The sequence below is a fragment of the Eumetopias jubatus genome, unplaced genomic scaffold (assembly GCF_037043125.1).
Source record: "Eumetopias jubatus isolate StellerSeaLion01/CBP00866 unplaced genomic scaffold, mEumJub1_p1.0 scaffold_15, whole genome shotgun sequence".
Taxonomy (NCBI): Eukaryota; Metazoa; Chordata; class Mammalia; order Carnivora; family Otariidae; genus Eumetopias; species Eumetopias jubatus.
This window is the reverse complement of record NW_028274821.1, coordinates 27,065,337-27,080,931: the sequence shown is the minus strand read 5'-3', so window position 1 is coordinate 27,080,931 and position 15,595 is coordinate 27,065,337. Positions and strand designations below refer to the sequence as shown.

The 15,595-nt window shown below is 42.4% G+C and overlaps 1 long non-coding RNA gene across 1 annotated transcript in view; it reads right to left on the bottom strand.

The window, feature by feature from the left end:
• Window positions 1-244: 244 nt before the first annotated feature.
• Window positions 245-15,595, bottom strand: part of LOC114223325 (uncharacterized) — a 95,736-nt gene continuing 80,385 nt past the window's right edge. Inside the window, exon 4 of the long non-coding RNA XR_003612125.2 lies at window positions 245-551. This is a non-coding gene — a long non-coding RNA (uncharacterized LOC114223325). The remainder of the gene's footprint in view (window positions 552-15,595) is intronic.

Sequence of the window (15,595 nt, the reverse complement as noted above, 5' to 3'; positions counted from 1 at the left end):
GTCAAGTCGCTTTTATTTTTAATACCTGGAGTGTGTGGAATATATGTTTTTCCTAAAGATAATGAGATCCTACCCATATAGAGTTTTATAGCTTGCCATTTCATTTCACATTTTTTCATAAGCATTTTCACATGTCATCATCATATTAATGGACTAATAATATCCTATTGAACAAGTTTTTTAAATGTCTTAATTATTTTCCAATTTTTGAACATTTAATTTATTTCCAACTCTTCACCCACATAAGGAAGACTTTCTTAATATGGTTTTAATCTATTAATGTATTTCCTCCTTGAGAAAAGACTTTCAGTAATCGTGAGTGTAAATAAAGCAATTTTGTTGTACGTGTGTGTTTCTTTCATGGGGGAGAGGAAGAGAAGATGATAAAAATTGTTGGTTAATATTGCTGGAAAAAATCCATCTCTTCAAAGTCCTTGTAAATTAGTCACCTTCAGAGAATAAATTGGGGGGTGCCTGGCTGGCCCAGTTGGCAGAACACACAACTCTCAATCTCGGAGTCATGAGTTTGAGTCCCACGTTGGAAGTGGAGCCTACTTATTAAAAAAAAAAAAAAAAAGAGGATAAATTGAGTAAGATGAATAAGAAAAATGAAGAATTTTTTTTTATTTTGGTAAAATATACATAACACGAACTTTACCGTTTTAACCATTTTTAAGCATACAATTCAATTGGCATAAGTCCACTTAGTGTTGCGCAACCATCACCACCATCCATCTCCAGAACTTTATCATCTTCCCAAACAGAAACTGTCCCCATTAAGCAATGGCCCCCATTACCCATCTCTCCAGCCCCAGTCAACCTCAAGTCTACTTTCTGTCTCTATGTGCTCGCCTACATATAGGTACCTCAGTATATGTGGAATTCTATTTGTCCTTTTTTATTTTGCTTATTTCATTAGTATAATGTTTTTGAGGTTCATCCACATTGTAGCCTGTGTCAGTATTTCATGCCTTTTTAAGGATCCATATCATTCATTCCACCGTATGTATATACCACACTATGTTTATCCATTCATCTGTCAGTGAACATTTGAGCTGTTTTATCTATTGTGAATAGTGTTGCCATGAACATGGCTGTAGAAGTATCTGTTTCCATCTCTGCTTTCAATTATTTTAAGTATGTACCTAGAAGTGGAATGACTGGATCATAGAGCAGGTGTATGTTTGTCTAACTTTGTAAGGAACCACCAAACTGTTTTTCAAACAATAATATTTGACAATAGACGTTGGGCGTTAATAATTATTTTTCTTCTCATGGTTTCTTTGCTGACTTGCTGGCGCACAAGGCCAATCCTGATCTGGCCCTGGTACCTGTCACCTTCATCTCCTACCTGGTTCCTGTCCCTCACTTTATTCAAGACACACTGGCTGCTTGTTGATCTGACTCCTCAGGCACACTCCCTCTGCCCGGAACATTCTCCTCAGATACACATAGGGTCTATGCCTCACTTCCTCAGGTGTCTCCTCCAATGTCACCTCCTTTTGAGAGACCAGTCTACCCTGAACACCCTATCTAAAGTAACCACTTTTTATCCTAACTTCCTACTGCTCATCATTACTCAACCTAGAGAATGTTTATTTGCCTTTGTTGGTCTCTCCAGTTGGATGTAAGCTTCAGAAGGGCAGGGAATTTGTCTGCAATATTCACTGCTGTTACCCCTGTGTTATACACTTGGTAGCTATTCGATAAATGATGTAATGAGTGAATACCAGACTGGGGCCCATGAATGAATACTTGAGACTTGGCCTTGATCTGCCAGAAAGATATAGATCTTATCTAAGACTTCTTCGATCCACATATTTGGTATATTTGCTATAGTTTTGATTATGGTGATTCCTCCTGCACACCTATTACGTGTGTGAGTTAAGCTACACACTTTTTTTATTTTCTGTTTTTTATTTTGAAAAATTTGGGGTGCCTGGGTGGCTCAGTTGGTTAAGCTACTGCCTTTGGCTCAGGTCATGATCCTGGAGTCCCGGGATCGAGTCCCACATCGGGCTCCCTGCTCAGCAGGGAGTGTGCTTCTCCCTCTGACCCTCCCCCCTCTCATGTGCTCTCTCTCTCATTCTCTCTCTCTAAAATAAATAAATAAAATCTTTATAAAAAAAGAAAAATTTTAAAGCTGTGGACAAGTTACAAAGAGTGATATAATGACCACCATATTCCTTCCACTGAGGTTCACCAATTGCCAACAGTTCGACACATTTGTTTTACTGCTCCCCCATATATTTATTATTTTTATTGTCATTCTGAGAATCTTGATGGCATGACTCTTAAATTTCTTACTCAAACGTTTGAAAACCACTACAGAGCTGGCTTCCCTAGGATTTCCAATTTTCACATTGAATGTCCTCTGAGAGACACCTGGGTGTCTCAGTTGGTTAAGCAACTGCTTTCAGCTCAGGTCATGATCCCGGAGTCCTGAGATCGAGTCCCGCATCGGGCTCCTTGCTCAGCGGGGAGCCTGCTTCTCCCTCTAGCTGCAGCTCCCTCTGCTTGTGCTCTCTCCCTCTCTCTCTCTCTCTCTCTGACAAATAAATAAATAAAATCTTTAAAAACCATTTTTAAAAAAATGTCCTCTAAGATCTAACTGATCTTGGGGGGCAGAAAAAAGATGCAAGAAGTACATATATACAAAAGCTATTTTTAAAGACAAGTTCTTCACCTTGCCAACCAAAAGTTACATCATGTATTAGGAGCTAGATTTAATTGGTCTCTAATGCTCTACTTACTCTGTGAAGACACTACATGGAGAAAGAGAGATTCTGCCCCAAATACATTTTCCTGAAAGGGGCATGTGACAGAGTGTCACATCACACCTGGATCATGTGGGGCTCTGACAGAGGGTGCACTGACTCCATCCTCATCCCGGCGCTGTGGGGAAATTCACCAAGGCGGCTTTGGACTTTTTTTCCTTTAACTCTACTGCCATCTAGTGTGGAAAAAAAAGAATTCCGGGCTTTGTGAAAAAGAGAAGGTGGATGCGTCCTATTTGTTTACTTATCTGGATTCAAAGCCCGTCTTACTGCAGATTAAACTGTTTTATTGCAAAATAAACTACCGTGCTCTTTTTGCTTTGCTTTGGGTTAAGAACAGCTTCTAAGAAAAAAATATATAATTTAAAAATTAGACCGTATTTCACACTATCCTGAAAACAAGCTCCGTAATCAGTCTTGCTTTTCCCCATGACAACCTCTAGCCCATTCGGCCTCACGAATGGTTCCTACATCTCCCTTTCTCACTCTAAGCACATAGTCAGATATTCAGTATGGCATTTTCCTTCTTTCTAGTGGGATAGGCTAGGAAAAGGGAGGAGAAAGGAGGCGCACACACCCCCGTTCCCACACCCTTTCTCTGGACTCGCTGCCTCCTTCCCCAGGGACCACGGGCTTACTTGTTATGCTTGGTGTCCACCCCGCTGGGATGGAAGCCTCAGGAGGGCAGAGGTTTTTACCGCCCGCTACCCCCATTTTGTTCACTGGTGTATCCCAAGTGTCTAGAGCAACGCCTGGCTCGCACATGACACACATTTGATAAATGTTCATTGAATAAATGAAGGAATGGCTGGGGTCACTCAAGAAATGGACGTGAAGATGTATTTGCAACATCTGTGTTGCTTGATGACTATGATACCTTTTCTCCTGGGAAGCCCACGTTTCCATTCGCAGGCCCCCACCTGGTTTTGAATATATATTTCTTGTTATAGACCAAATGTTTGTGTCCCCCCAAAATTCATATACCAAAACCTAACGTCCAATGTGATGAATGGCATTAGGAGAACAGGGCCTTTGGGAGGGGCGTGGGTCAGGAGAGGGGAGCCCTCATGAATGGGATTAGCGCCCCTCGAAAAGAGGCCTCTGACAGAGCCCCCTCATCCCTTCTGCCATGTGAGGACACAGTAAGGAATCTGTGACCTGGAACAGGGCCCTCACCCAAGCACGTAGTCCCCCTGACCTCAGACTTCCGGCATCAAGGACTGTGAGAAACACATTTCTATCGTGTTTCAGCGACTCAGTCTGTGATATGTTGTTACAGTGGCCCAAAAGGACCAAAACACGTCCTCTTCTAAGGAGACAAACATTTCTTACACTCTATTTCCACTCAAGTCAACATGGCCTCTGAGAGTTAAATTCTGACATCAAAAACACAGTTATCAATAGGAACTATGTAATGCTGGAATCAAATCACTTTTTTAAACACCACAAAGCACATGTTAACTGTACTGGAACTTAAATTTTAATTTAATTTAACAGAAAAGAAAAGAAAAGAAAAAAGCAAACTAGAGATGATAGAGATGCTTACTTCAGGCCAAATCTTAGAATGTCCTGGAGCAAGTAAAGCAAGTTATAAAAGCTGTTTTTGCTTTCTTTCTATTTAATAATTTCCATTTAAAATCTCTCCTCTCCCTACGTTTTCCTCCTTGTAAGTTATACTACATGTCCTCATATCTTTCCAATCCCTGGCTCAGATAAGGTGATAACTGAATTTCTGAACCCTACCGGTACTCTGAAGACCATCAGAACGCTGAAGAGCTTGTTTTAAAAGTTATTTGGGAGTTAGAAGATGGCATGAAAAGATATCAAAATCTGTAAGAAGGGATAGATGAAGGAAATGCTTAAGGAACATGGTTTTCCACCCGAAATTTGGAAAATGTCTGTGTGCTACTGGTACACTCGGTTACGCTAACTGGAAGCGTTAGAGAAAGCTCAACCCACTACTCAAAAGTCAACAAGAAAGAACTTTATCTTCAATTATTTTTATTTATTTATTTGAGAGAGTGAGTGAGAGACAGGGAGAGAAGGAGCAGGGGGAAAGGCAGAGGTGAGGGAGAAGCAGACTCCCCACTGAGCAGGGAGCCCAACGTGGGGCTCAATCTGGGGACTCCAGGGTCCTGACCTGAGCCAAAGACAGATGCTTAACAGACTGAGCCACCCAGGCACCCCAGAAAGAATTTTTTCAAGTATCTCATGAACTGGTCATTTCGCTCTGGACGAGATACAAAGGCTGATTTGGAAACCTGGCCCTTAGACAGGCTTGTAAAAGGATGGGGTTCTCCAGGTGTTCATGCAAATCAAGCATTGCTTTCAGATCGCACAACATAATCTTGCAAGCCCTCACACCTTCATTATGGAAATGCGTCCTCCCAGGATGTCAGTGGTGTAGATGGGACTGGGTGTTATCTTTGACTACACTGTTTTGTGGCTGTTAAGTAGGGAAACTGAATTCCATCTTATTTTCCCCTCTCCGTCTCAGTCTCCCAAGGTCATGGACATGACTGCCACGCCAGCACAGGGCCAGGGGACTCTCCCACCTTCCACCAGACCATTCTGTGTCCTGGAGCAAATTTCATGCCTCTGCAAACTGTAGCGGGTGAATGCAGCAGGAGCCCTAGATCTCAACTGGAGGCTTCTAAATGGCTTGGTGGAAACAGCTTGTGGCAGTGAGCACAGCTGAGTCATCATCTGTGTGACCATAGGCAAATTAAGTAAACTCTCTGGGCTTTAGATTCCTCATTGGTAAGGTAATCATGCAGGTCCGTGTGGTCTTTAAGGTAGTGGATTCCTGATGATGAGTCCATGGATCAGTTTGAAAAAAAAACTTTTTAATTTTAAGGATTAACATGGAATTTAATTTTAAGCATTAACAAGGATTAAGGATTAACTCTTTATTATGTGAAATAAATTCAAGATACCAACAACTACAACCACCTACTCATCCCTCCTCTCATCCTGGCTCCAACCAGAATTGACATAAAGATTCACATGAAGACCCAATAAACAACTTTATTAGGGGGTTTGTCAAGTGCCAAATGCACCACAGAGTGATAGGGAATCATAAAACTGAATAAGGGAATGCCAGCTGGCATCTCTCAATGAGTTGGCTTTGACAACCACACCTGACGCCAGTCACACACAGAGCAGTCTATCAGGGTGGCACCCCTTCTAGCTGGATGAGGCTGGGTCTCTACTCCCTGCCCCCACCCCTGGTGCCTGCTTCGAGGGCTGTCAAGTGGGCAGCTCAGCTATTGCCCCAGAAAGCTCTGAAACCAGTCCAAACAGAATATTAATATACTTCAAGGCCGTTACACACTGTAGGCCAAAATTCGTTGCCTTTTCTATTTTCCATCTCAAATGATGTTCTACTCGATGCTCCATATCACTCACCAGAGATCTTGCAATGAATGCCAGTCAAAAGTCTAAATACTCCACACAATGCAAAGCCAGGAACACACACAAAAAAAGCCCAAATTTTAACACAAACTCTTATTAGTGATTACATTTCCAGTGAGAGGCTGAATTCCAAACATGAAATCCTTTGACTTTGGAGGATTGAGGTCTGAAGACATTAAGTTTAAACATTTCTCTCACTCAGATTTGCAGGTAGTAAGAATTCTTTTCTCAAGTACATAATCCTAACATCAAAACTGTCTCCTTCACGAGTGTTACAGAAGATCGTGGGTCTCAGTGGAACAAGAAGTCCTTTCAGGAGCAAGCCAGAAGTAGCTCTAATCATGCACATGCATTCTCCAGTAGGATGGATCCTAAGAGAGGAGCCATTGAGATGGTTCTAGTAATTGACAGGCACTCCTGTATCTCCCTCTTGATCGCTATAACTCTGCTTCTCAGCCAAGGTAAAGAATTTATCCTACATCTTCCACTCCACAGCTGTGTGCTCCGGAAGATGCTAGGACTGTCCATGCAATTTTAGGCCATTCCCAGAACTATTGGTGCAATGAGTACCAGTTGCCACATTGAGGGTCTGGTTCAAGTTCCCGTTAGTTAAGTACGTGTAATCAATGTTAGTCATCCTTAAAAAGGAAGGAAATTCTGACACATGTTACAACATGGATCAGCCTTGAGACACTATGCTAAGTGAAAGAAGCTGGTCACATACACACACTAAATAAATAAATACATACATACATACATAAATACCGTATGATTCCATTTATATGTGGTACCTGGAAGACTGAAATTCATAGAGACAGAAAGTAGAATGGTGGTTGTCAGAAGCCAAAAGAAAGATTTACTGTTTCATAGGTACAGAGTTTCAGTCTGAGAAGATGAAAAAGTTGTAGAGGTGGATGGTGGGGAGCAGAGCCCAACAGCGTAAATGTACTTAATACCACTGAACTGTACACTTAAAAATATGATGCACGATTTTGTGTTATGTTTATTTTACCACAACTTTTAAATTTTTTTCATAAAAAAACATCTCCCTTAGCCTGACTGTAGAACTAAGAACACCTGTCTACAATTCTCTCTGATCCTTAGCTATCCAGCAATGGCAGATTACAATCAAACCATCAGGGATATCTTGAGCTATTTTTAGTAAATTCCATGGCCTACCCAGCCCTCCTGCACTTCCCACTTTGGTCCAGAGAAGAAAACTCTTCCTCCAACATGTCCATCTCTAGGCTAACCTGGGAAGAGAGATTCCACTCCATGTTCTTGCAATCTAAAAAGAAGAGAAGCACCGAATCTGATAGGTGAGAGCTGACATTCACAAGCATGGTCCATTGGCAGGCAAGTCCCAGGTGAGAGTTCACAGCACCTGTCCTCTTTGTGTGGTTAAGCCAGCTACACCTGGCCCACTTTAGCAATCCAGAGCAATCTATAATCTCTCTGTTCCACCTCCTCTGTCTGGGACCAGCTATGAGGCAATCAGCCTTGTGGAATGAGCCTGGATGAACTCAGTTGTAGGGAAGGAGGAGGAGGCTGCCCTCTGGGCTGGACTTAGAGTGTCCTGTCCCTTTGCCTGGCCTGGGACTAGTGACACTTTCATCTCCATCTGGGTCTCAGTGTCTTGAACCTCTTTACCTCCACCTATCTTAGGTTTTCACCTAGGACCCCTTAACTAGAAAGAAGAAAGAAAGAAAAAGAAAGAAAGAAAGAAAGAAAGAAAGAAAGAAAGAAAGAAAGAAAGAAAGAAAGAAAGAAAGAAAGAAAGAAAGAAAGAAAGAAAGAAAGAAAGAAAGAAAGAAAGAAAAAGAAAAGAAAAGATTAACAAGAGAAAAACAGCATGCAACACACATCACTTGGGAGAAATCTAAATGAAGAGAATCTCAAAGCAGTGGCTTAGAACTCCAGCTTATGCAGCATCTTCAACCAAGAACAATACATTTCTAGAGAAATGACAAGACAAGGAAAAGCAGTTTCAGACTCCCAAGAATGGCAAACTGTGGAAAGGTAAAAACACAGAAGGAAACTAATGAAGTAAGGTTTATTTGCAGATGCCTTTGGTGTCTTTGGGCTAATAAGATTCTATCTCCAGTAGAAGGAGAATTTATACCCTGCCTTTAGGCAAAGAAAGGGGAGCCTTTTCTGGGTTTGCTCTCTCTTAATTGCTTTCAGCTCAAAATAATTTTTGTCAAAGAGGCATATTTTGGAGTGACATATTCTGGTTTCCTTCACAGAAAAGGAGGCAACAAAGAAATGGTAGAGGATAAAAGATTTCATTCCCCCAAAATTATCATCAAATGTCTTTTTAGGACAGGCACTCTTTTTTTTTTAAGATTTATTTATTGGGGTGCCTGGGTGGCTCAGTCCATTAAGCGGCTGCCTTCGGCTCAGGTCATGATCCCAGAGTCCTGCATCGGGCTTCTTGCTCAGTGGGGTGCCTGCTTCTCCCTCTGCCTCTGCCTGTCGCTTCCCCTGCTTGTGCTCTCTCTCTGTCTCTCTGACAAATAAATAAATAAAATCTTTAAAAAAAAAGATTTATTTATTGGGTGCCTGGGTGGCTCAGTCAGTTAAGTGTCTGCCTTCGGCTCTGGTCATGATCTCAGGGTCTTGGGATCGAGTTCCAATTGGGTCTCCTTGCTCAGCAGGGAGTCTGCTTCTCTCTCTGGCCTTCCCCCTTTCATGCTTTCTCTCTCTCACTCTCGCTCTCAAATAAATAAATAAATAAATAAATAAATAAAAGATGTATTTATCTACTTGAGAGAGAGCATGCACAAGTGAAGGGGTGGGGCAGAGGGAGAGAGAGAGAATCCTCAAGCAAACACTCAGCTGAGCAGAAAGCCCAACCCAGGGCTCAATCCCAGGAGTCCGGAGATCATGACCTGAGCCAAAGTCAGATGCCACCCAGACACCCCAAGACAGGTATTCTTTTTAAACATTTCTTTTCATGGGTGCCTGGGTGGCTCAGATGATTAAGCATCGGCCTTCAGCTCAGGTCATGATCCCAGGGTTCTGGGATCGAGTCCCACATCAGGCTCCCTGCTCAGCGGGGAGCCTGCTTCTCCCTCTGCCTCTCTCTCTCTGTCTCTTATGAATAAATAAATAAAATCTTTAAAAAAAACATTTCCTTTCAAATTAAATATATTTCACTTTATATAAACTCAGTTTCTTATTTCTTTTTCGTTTTGTCCAAACATGAAAATTTCCTAATTGTCGGGGCACCTGGGTGGCTCAGTTGGTTGAGCCTCCTACTCTTGATTTCCTCTCAAGTCATGACCTCACGGTCATGAGATCGAGCCCTGGGGGAGCCCTGCTAGGAGCCTCTCCAGGGCTCTGTGCTCCAGGGGCAGAATCTGCTTGAGAGTCTCTCTCTCCCTCTGCCCCTGCCCACTCGCACCTGCTCATGCACGCACACTTTCTCTCTAAAATAAATAAAATCTTAAAAAAAAGAAAGAAAATTTCCTAATTGTCACCTGTCCATAAACCTCTACTTGAGGAACATTTGAGGAGTATTCCTCTGAAGTACTTTTTTGCTCTGAAATTCTGTAATATTAATGCTGCTGCTTCTGCTTACACCACCCCTCCCCAAATCCTAGGAACTGAAGGGGTAATGAGGCTGACATGGAAACCAGGATTTAGTGTCTAATAGAATGCTTTGTACAGAAAAATGATTGACAAGTAAAAATAATAATAATAAGGTCCTTTCTCCTGTGTCAGTAAAATCCAAGACCTTGTCTGACCTGAAGTTCCATCTCCTTATCTGAATCCAGCGTCTGCCTGGGCTGGGACGCTCATTGCAGATAGACAAAAATACCAGGAGTGACACAGCCCTAAGGCACACTGCACCAAAAATGATTTTGCAATAGGGACCCAGTTTATTTTTACTTCATGAAGCTGCACACAAATTCAGGTTTCTCTGGTTTATCGCCTTGGTGTTAGTATTTATTTATTAAAGTGAAATGATCATGTCTTCCTCATTTATACACACCAGGACTAAAGGTAAAGGGTGAATTAAACTGTCTCCACTTCATGATGTTCTCCAGGTATCTGGGTTCATCAGAACTCATATATTTCTCCGAGAATTATTAGCTCGTTCTCCCTACCATGTTACCAAGCAGAGAGCGAGAAAGAGCACTGTGTCCCCACCCCCCCCATAAAAAGCCATTCTCTCTTTGCAAGCAACTAGTGCACTTCTCAACTGACATGTCCTAGATTATTCTAAAAAGAGCAGCAGCATCAGAAACTATAAGAACAGATGATTCAAAGACTCCCCATGAACTGCCTCAGCCAGCTCATAATTATAAATGCAGGGCTAGGTAGGCGGAACATCTGTATTCTGAATCATTCTATTTTTCTAGAAGGGACAATGTCACAAGCCCTCCTGCTGCATAAACCCTTGTGGTCTGTAAGCAGGCTCCAGAACTGGTTCACAGTGATCTAGATCTTGAGACTGCAACTGACCCTTTCTCCACTCTCACTGAAACTCAACATAATTTTTTGAAAGATTTATTTATTTACTTATTTGAGAGAGAGAGAGAGAGAGAGAGCACGAGCGGGGTGGGGGGGAGGGGCAGAGGGAGAGGGAGAAGCAGGCTCCCCGCTGAGCAAGGAGCCTGATGCAGGCAGGGCTCAACCCCAGGACCCTGGAATCATGAACTGAGCTGAAGGTAGACGCTTAACCCACTGAGCCACCCAGTTGCCTCTATGTTTTTTAAGTAATCTCTACACCCAATGTGGGACTGGAACTCATGACCCTGAGATCAAGGCCTAAGCTGAGATCAAGTGTTGGACACTTAACTGACTGAGCCACCCAAGCGCCCCCCTAAGTCTATACTTTGAATAATGACTATGCAAAATCAATGTGTGTTGTGTGTGCCCCTGTGTGTGTGTTGGGGGCAGAAGGAATTAAACAACCTTAAAATCCTATAAAGTTTTGACACCGGTTCTCTAATGGCTGGAATGGTGCAAATTTAGGGATGCTATCTTTTGTGGGAAGAAGTCTTAGGAAAAAGCAAAACGGGAAGTGGCTTTTTTACCAGAAAACTAGTTATTCCAAAAGAGAGTTCACTGAGGCTTTTTGGTTCGTGGGTAACAAAAAAAGATGCTGGCAAAAAAAAAAAAAAAAGCAAGATATTGACAAGAGAAAATGAGAACTAACAGCAGTTAAGGCAGAGCGAAGTTAATGTGTTTTTAGGAGTTACTCCTTCTTCTTGTGTGACTCCTATGGGGAAATCACACTGCTTATACAGAAATATGCAAACATGTTTGTTGACTTAACAAAACACTGATTTTCATTCCTCACCGTCCCTCCCCTCCAGCCGTGTAAATAGCCTGACGTTCAGGCTCACTGGCTTTGGTATGAGTCAGAGGTTCAAATCCTGGCTCTGCTCTGCTTACCTGTGTGTATCAGGACAAGCTTCCTACCCTCCCAAGTTCTGGTTTGCAAACCTATGTGATTGGGGATGATAGTCTGCTGATCTGTCTCAAAGGGCAGTTTTGAGGATACAATGAGATAGTGCAAGTTATCACCCCCAGACAGCTCCTGGCATGCAAGCACTGGATGACTGCAGAGGTGGCAGTTTATTGTTGTAGATTTATCTAAACAAAGGTTCACACTTACAAAAACCTAGTCTGGAATAAAACTAAAACTCTCCAGGGTCGGCATTAAAACTTCAACCTCTAAAGTGGCAGCAGCATCACATGAAATGCTTGTACAAGACAGCTTGGGGTGAAGGGATGCAATGAAATCTGATGGAAGAACCCAGGGTGGCAGAAATACCCACTTTGAAAACTTAGACACACTCTAGTGTTTGGCAAAGGAAGATGGCACATCGCAATCAGGGCTCCCTAACTGACAATTCCAGAAATTAAAAGGACCTCTCCTGAATCTGGTTTTGCCCAGGGCCTCAGACGAACTCTTGATTATGTAATCTTTTCTACTGTTCTGTCTGAGGATAGAAATGGGAAGAGAGGGGGTAGCTGGAATGTATGGAGGGCCTATGACAAGACTGTGGCAGGAAGGATGTGTCTCAGGAAGTGAGAGGAAATTGACTCATTATTCTCACTTCCTCTCAACCTCCCTTCCACCAATCTCTCCTCGAATGACAAGGGCTGGGGCCCTGGACATCCTTCAAACTTGGCCAGAACTGATATCACTCTAACACACGTCATGAAATGGTATTATCTTATTATTACTTACTCTCAGTAGTTGATACTCATCTTGTGTGAGATCTATGTTTGTTGGGCGAAAAGCCCAGGTCAGTCCACCTGGGGAAGAAGAATACATGTAGGGTCATGGGTGTTGGCCAGCACCATGGCTTCTGCAAAACCACCCTGCTCAGGGTGGGGGGCCTGTGACACTCCAGAAGTGGAAGAGGAAGAAGAGTCTGGAGGGAATAGAGAGTTGGGAGAAAGAAAGAAGAAGAGTCAGTGAAATGATGGGTAGGGATGGAGCACACAACTCCACAGATTCTCACCCAAACCACTAAACCCATGAAGGCATAGGAGTGGGTTATGAGTTCATGTAGAGTTTGTGTCTGAGTTGAAAGTTCACAAAACAGAGAACAGCAGAAGTAGGAGCTAGGAAAAAAATGTGATTAAACATACATACATCAACTAAAAGCTCAAAGTGTCCTGAGCAGATATGCAAAGTTTAAAAAAAGACCTAGAGAAGATGAGAAGGTATGGAAGTGGTCTGCCAAGCCAAGGGAGCTCCCTGTGCTCGTGCTTGCATGCAACTGCACACACACCATCACTCATCCATCAATATTGGTGGAAGTCTGCCCATGTGCCGGGCCCTGTGCTGGGCTGTGAGCAAAGCCAGAGTTCTTGCTCTCCCGGTGCTTGCACATTAGTGGGTGAAGCAGACATCGATCAAGTCATTGCAGAAACATTTATAAAACTGCAGTGGTTAGGGGTACTGTGAAGAAGGACTACATGGTACTATAGTGAACAACAGAGAGATTAACCCAGTCAGGGAGATCTGAGAAGCTTCCCTGAATAAGCAAAGCTTGACCTGAGCACTGAGTGTTGAAAAGATGTTAAATGGGAGAAAAGCTGCTCGGGAAGAAGAATGTGTGTAAAGGCCCTGGGGTGGCAGGTTTGAGGACTAAGAAGAGGCAAAGTGTGGGTAGGGCCAAGAGCCTGGGAAGAACGGGCAGGGGGATGTTTAAAGGCAGGCAAGAACCAGGCCCCTTGGGGCCTGAGGACCATGGGATGGAGTCAATCTTTATCTCAAGAGCAGTGGAAAGTCACTGAAAGGAAATTGACAGAAACCCTCAAGAAAGTCTGAAAATGGCAAAAGAGACCCCTGTTCATACTTTATCCCCACTTTCCTTGGCATCTCCATTGACTATTAGTCTGGCTTAGCCTGAGCAAATGAACATGCCCAAAGTCAGAAAAGAAAACATTTAACATGTTAACTTAGTAATTTCTCTTAAATAATCAATATTTTTAAAATGCATTTTCCAGGGTGCCTGGGAGGCTCGGTCAGTGAAGCGTCTGCCTTCGGCTCAGGTCATGATCCCAGGGTCCTGGGATCGAGCCCCACATCGGGCTCCCTGCTCAGTGGGGAGCCTGCTTCTCCCTCTCCCTCAGCCTGCCACTGCCCCCCCACTTATGCTGTCTCTCTCTCAAGTAAATAAATAAATAAATATTTTTAAAAAATTAATTTAAAAATGTATTTTCCACCAACATACAAGAAAAACTCCCAATTCTGAACCACCATTGAAACACAAATGCCCAATATGTAAATTCATAATTCAATATCTAGTTATCCAAAGAACACTGGATTAGAAGTCAAACAGCCTGAGTTCTAATTCTGACTCAGCCACTTATTAGTCACATTGTCTTGGGTAAGTTCTCAGACTTCTCTCCACCTCAGTTCCCTCACCTGTCAAATGGGATAATTACGATTGCCCAACATACTCCACAGGGTCAAAGTGAGAGCCTTTTGTAAAAGAGCTATATACCAAATAAAGAGATTACTATTGACCTTTCCCCAAATAGCATAGAAAAATATACAACTTATTCCACTCAGATAATTTTGACATATCAATCTGTTTTACAATATTATTACAATATAATGCTTTATCTCGAACGTCATTATAAAACTACTTCTGGGGCGCCTGAGTGGTTCAGTTGGTTAAGTGTCCAACTCTTAATCTCGGCTCAGGTCATGATCTCAGGGTCATGAGTTCAAGCCCCAGGTTGAGCTCCAAAAAACTACTTCTTATGTATTTAAAAGGACCAAGAGGGAGATTCTTTGAGAAGAAACATTTTGTTTCATTTTATTGTAACCCAGATGAAAGATTCAAGTCAAGTATTCAAAGTTTTATACCCACTTTAAAATAGAAAGGACATATAAAAAGATGCTCAGCTCATAAAAAAGAAGTGGTGTTAAAACTATATGAGATGCTATTTCTTTTTTTTAAGATTTAATTTATTTATTTGTCAGAGAGAGAGAGTACAAGCAGGGGGAGCAGCAGGCAGAGGGAGAAGCAGACTCCCCGCTGAGCAAGGAGCCCGACATGGGACTCAATCCCAGAACCCTGGGATCATGACCCAAGACAAAGGCAGACGCTTAACCAACTGAGCCACCCAGGCATCTCTGAGATGCTATTTCTTACTCATCGTATGTACAAAAATATAAACTGTTGACAAAACAGTCTATTGGACGTGTTGTGAGGAAATAGGCACTCTCATTTGCTACTGACGGGTACAAAATGGTACAGTTCCCATGAAGGGGAATTGAGTAATATGTAGCAAAACTACATATGCATTTACCCTTTGGCAGGTCTAGGAATTTCCCCTGAAAATACACCTCCAACTATACAAGAAAACACATGCACAAGGTCATTCATTACAACATTATTTGTAATTGCAAAATACTGGAAACACCGTAAATGTCCATATAGTTTGATCGAATAAACTATGGTGTACTTAGTGGAGTACTATAGAGCTAGAAAATTTTTAAAAACAAAGATTTCTATGCAATGGCATAAACTAATTTCCGGAATATATTATTGGGGGGAAAAAAAAAACCAAGGTGCTAAAGATTATCTGTAGGATGCTACATTTTGTATGATAAAGGTAAAATATATTTACTCATTCATTTTTAGAAAAAAGAAACAGAGGGACACCTGGGGGGCTCAATCGGTTAAGCATCTGCCTTCGGCTCAGGAGTCCCAGGATTAAGCCCCATGTCGGGCTTCCTGCTCAGCGGGGAACCTGCTTCTCCCTCTCCCTCTGCTCCTCCCCCTGCTTGTGCGCTCTCTCTCTCTCAAATAAATAAATTAAATCTCTAAAAAAAAAAAGAAAGAAAGAAAAGAAACCCAGAAAAGAAAAATAAGAAACACACGAATTTGATTACCTATGGTGTTGGGGGAAATGGGATG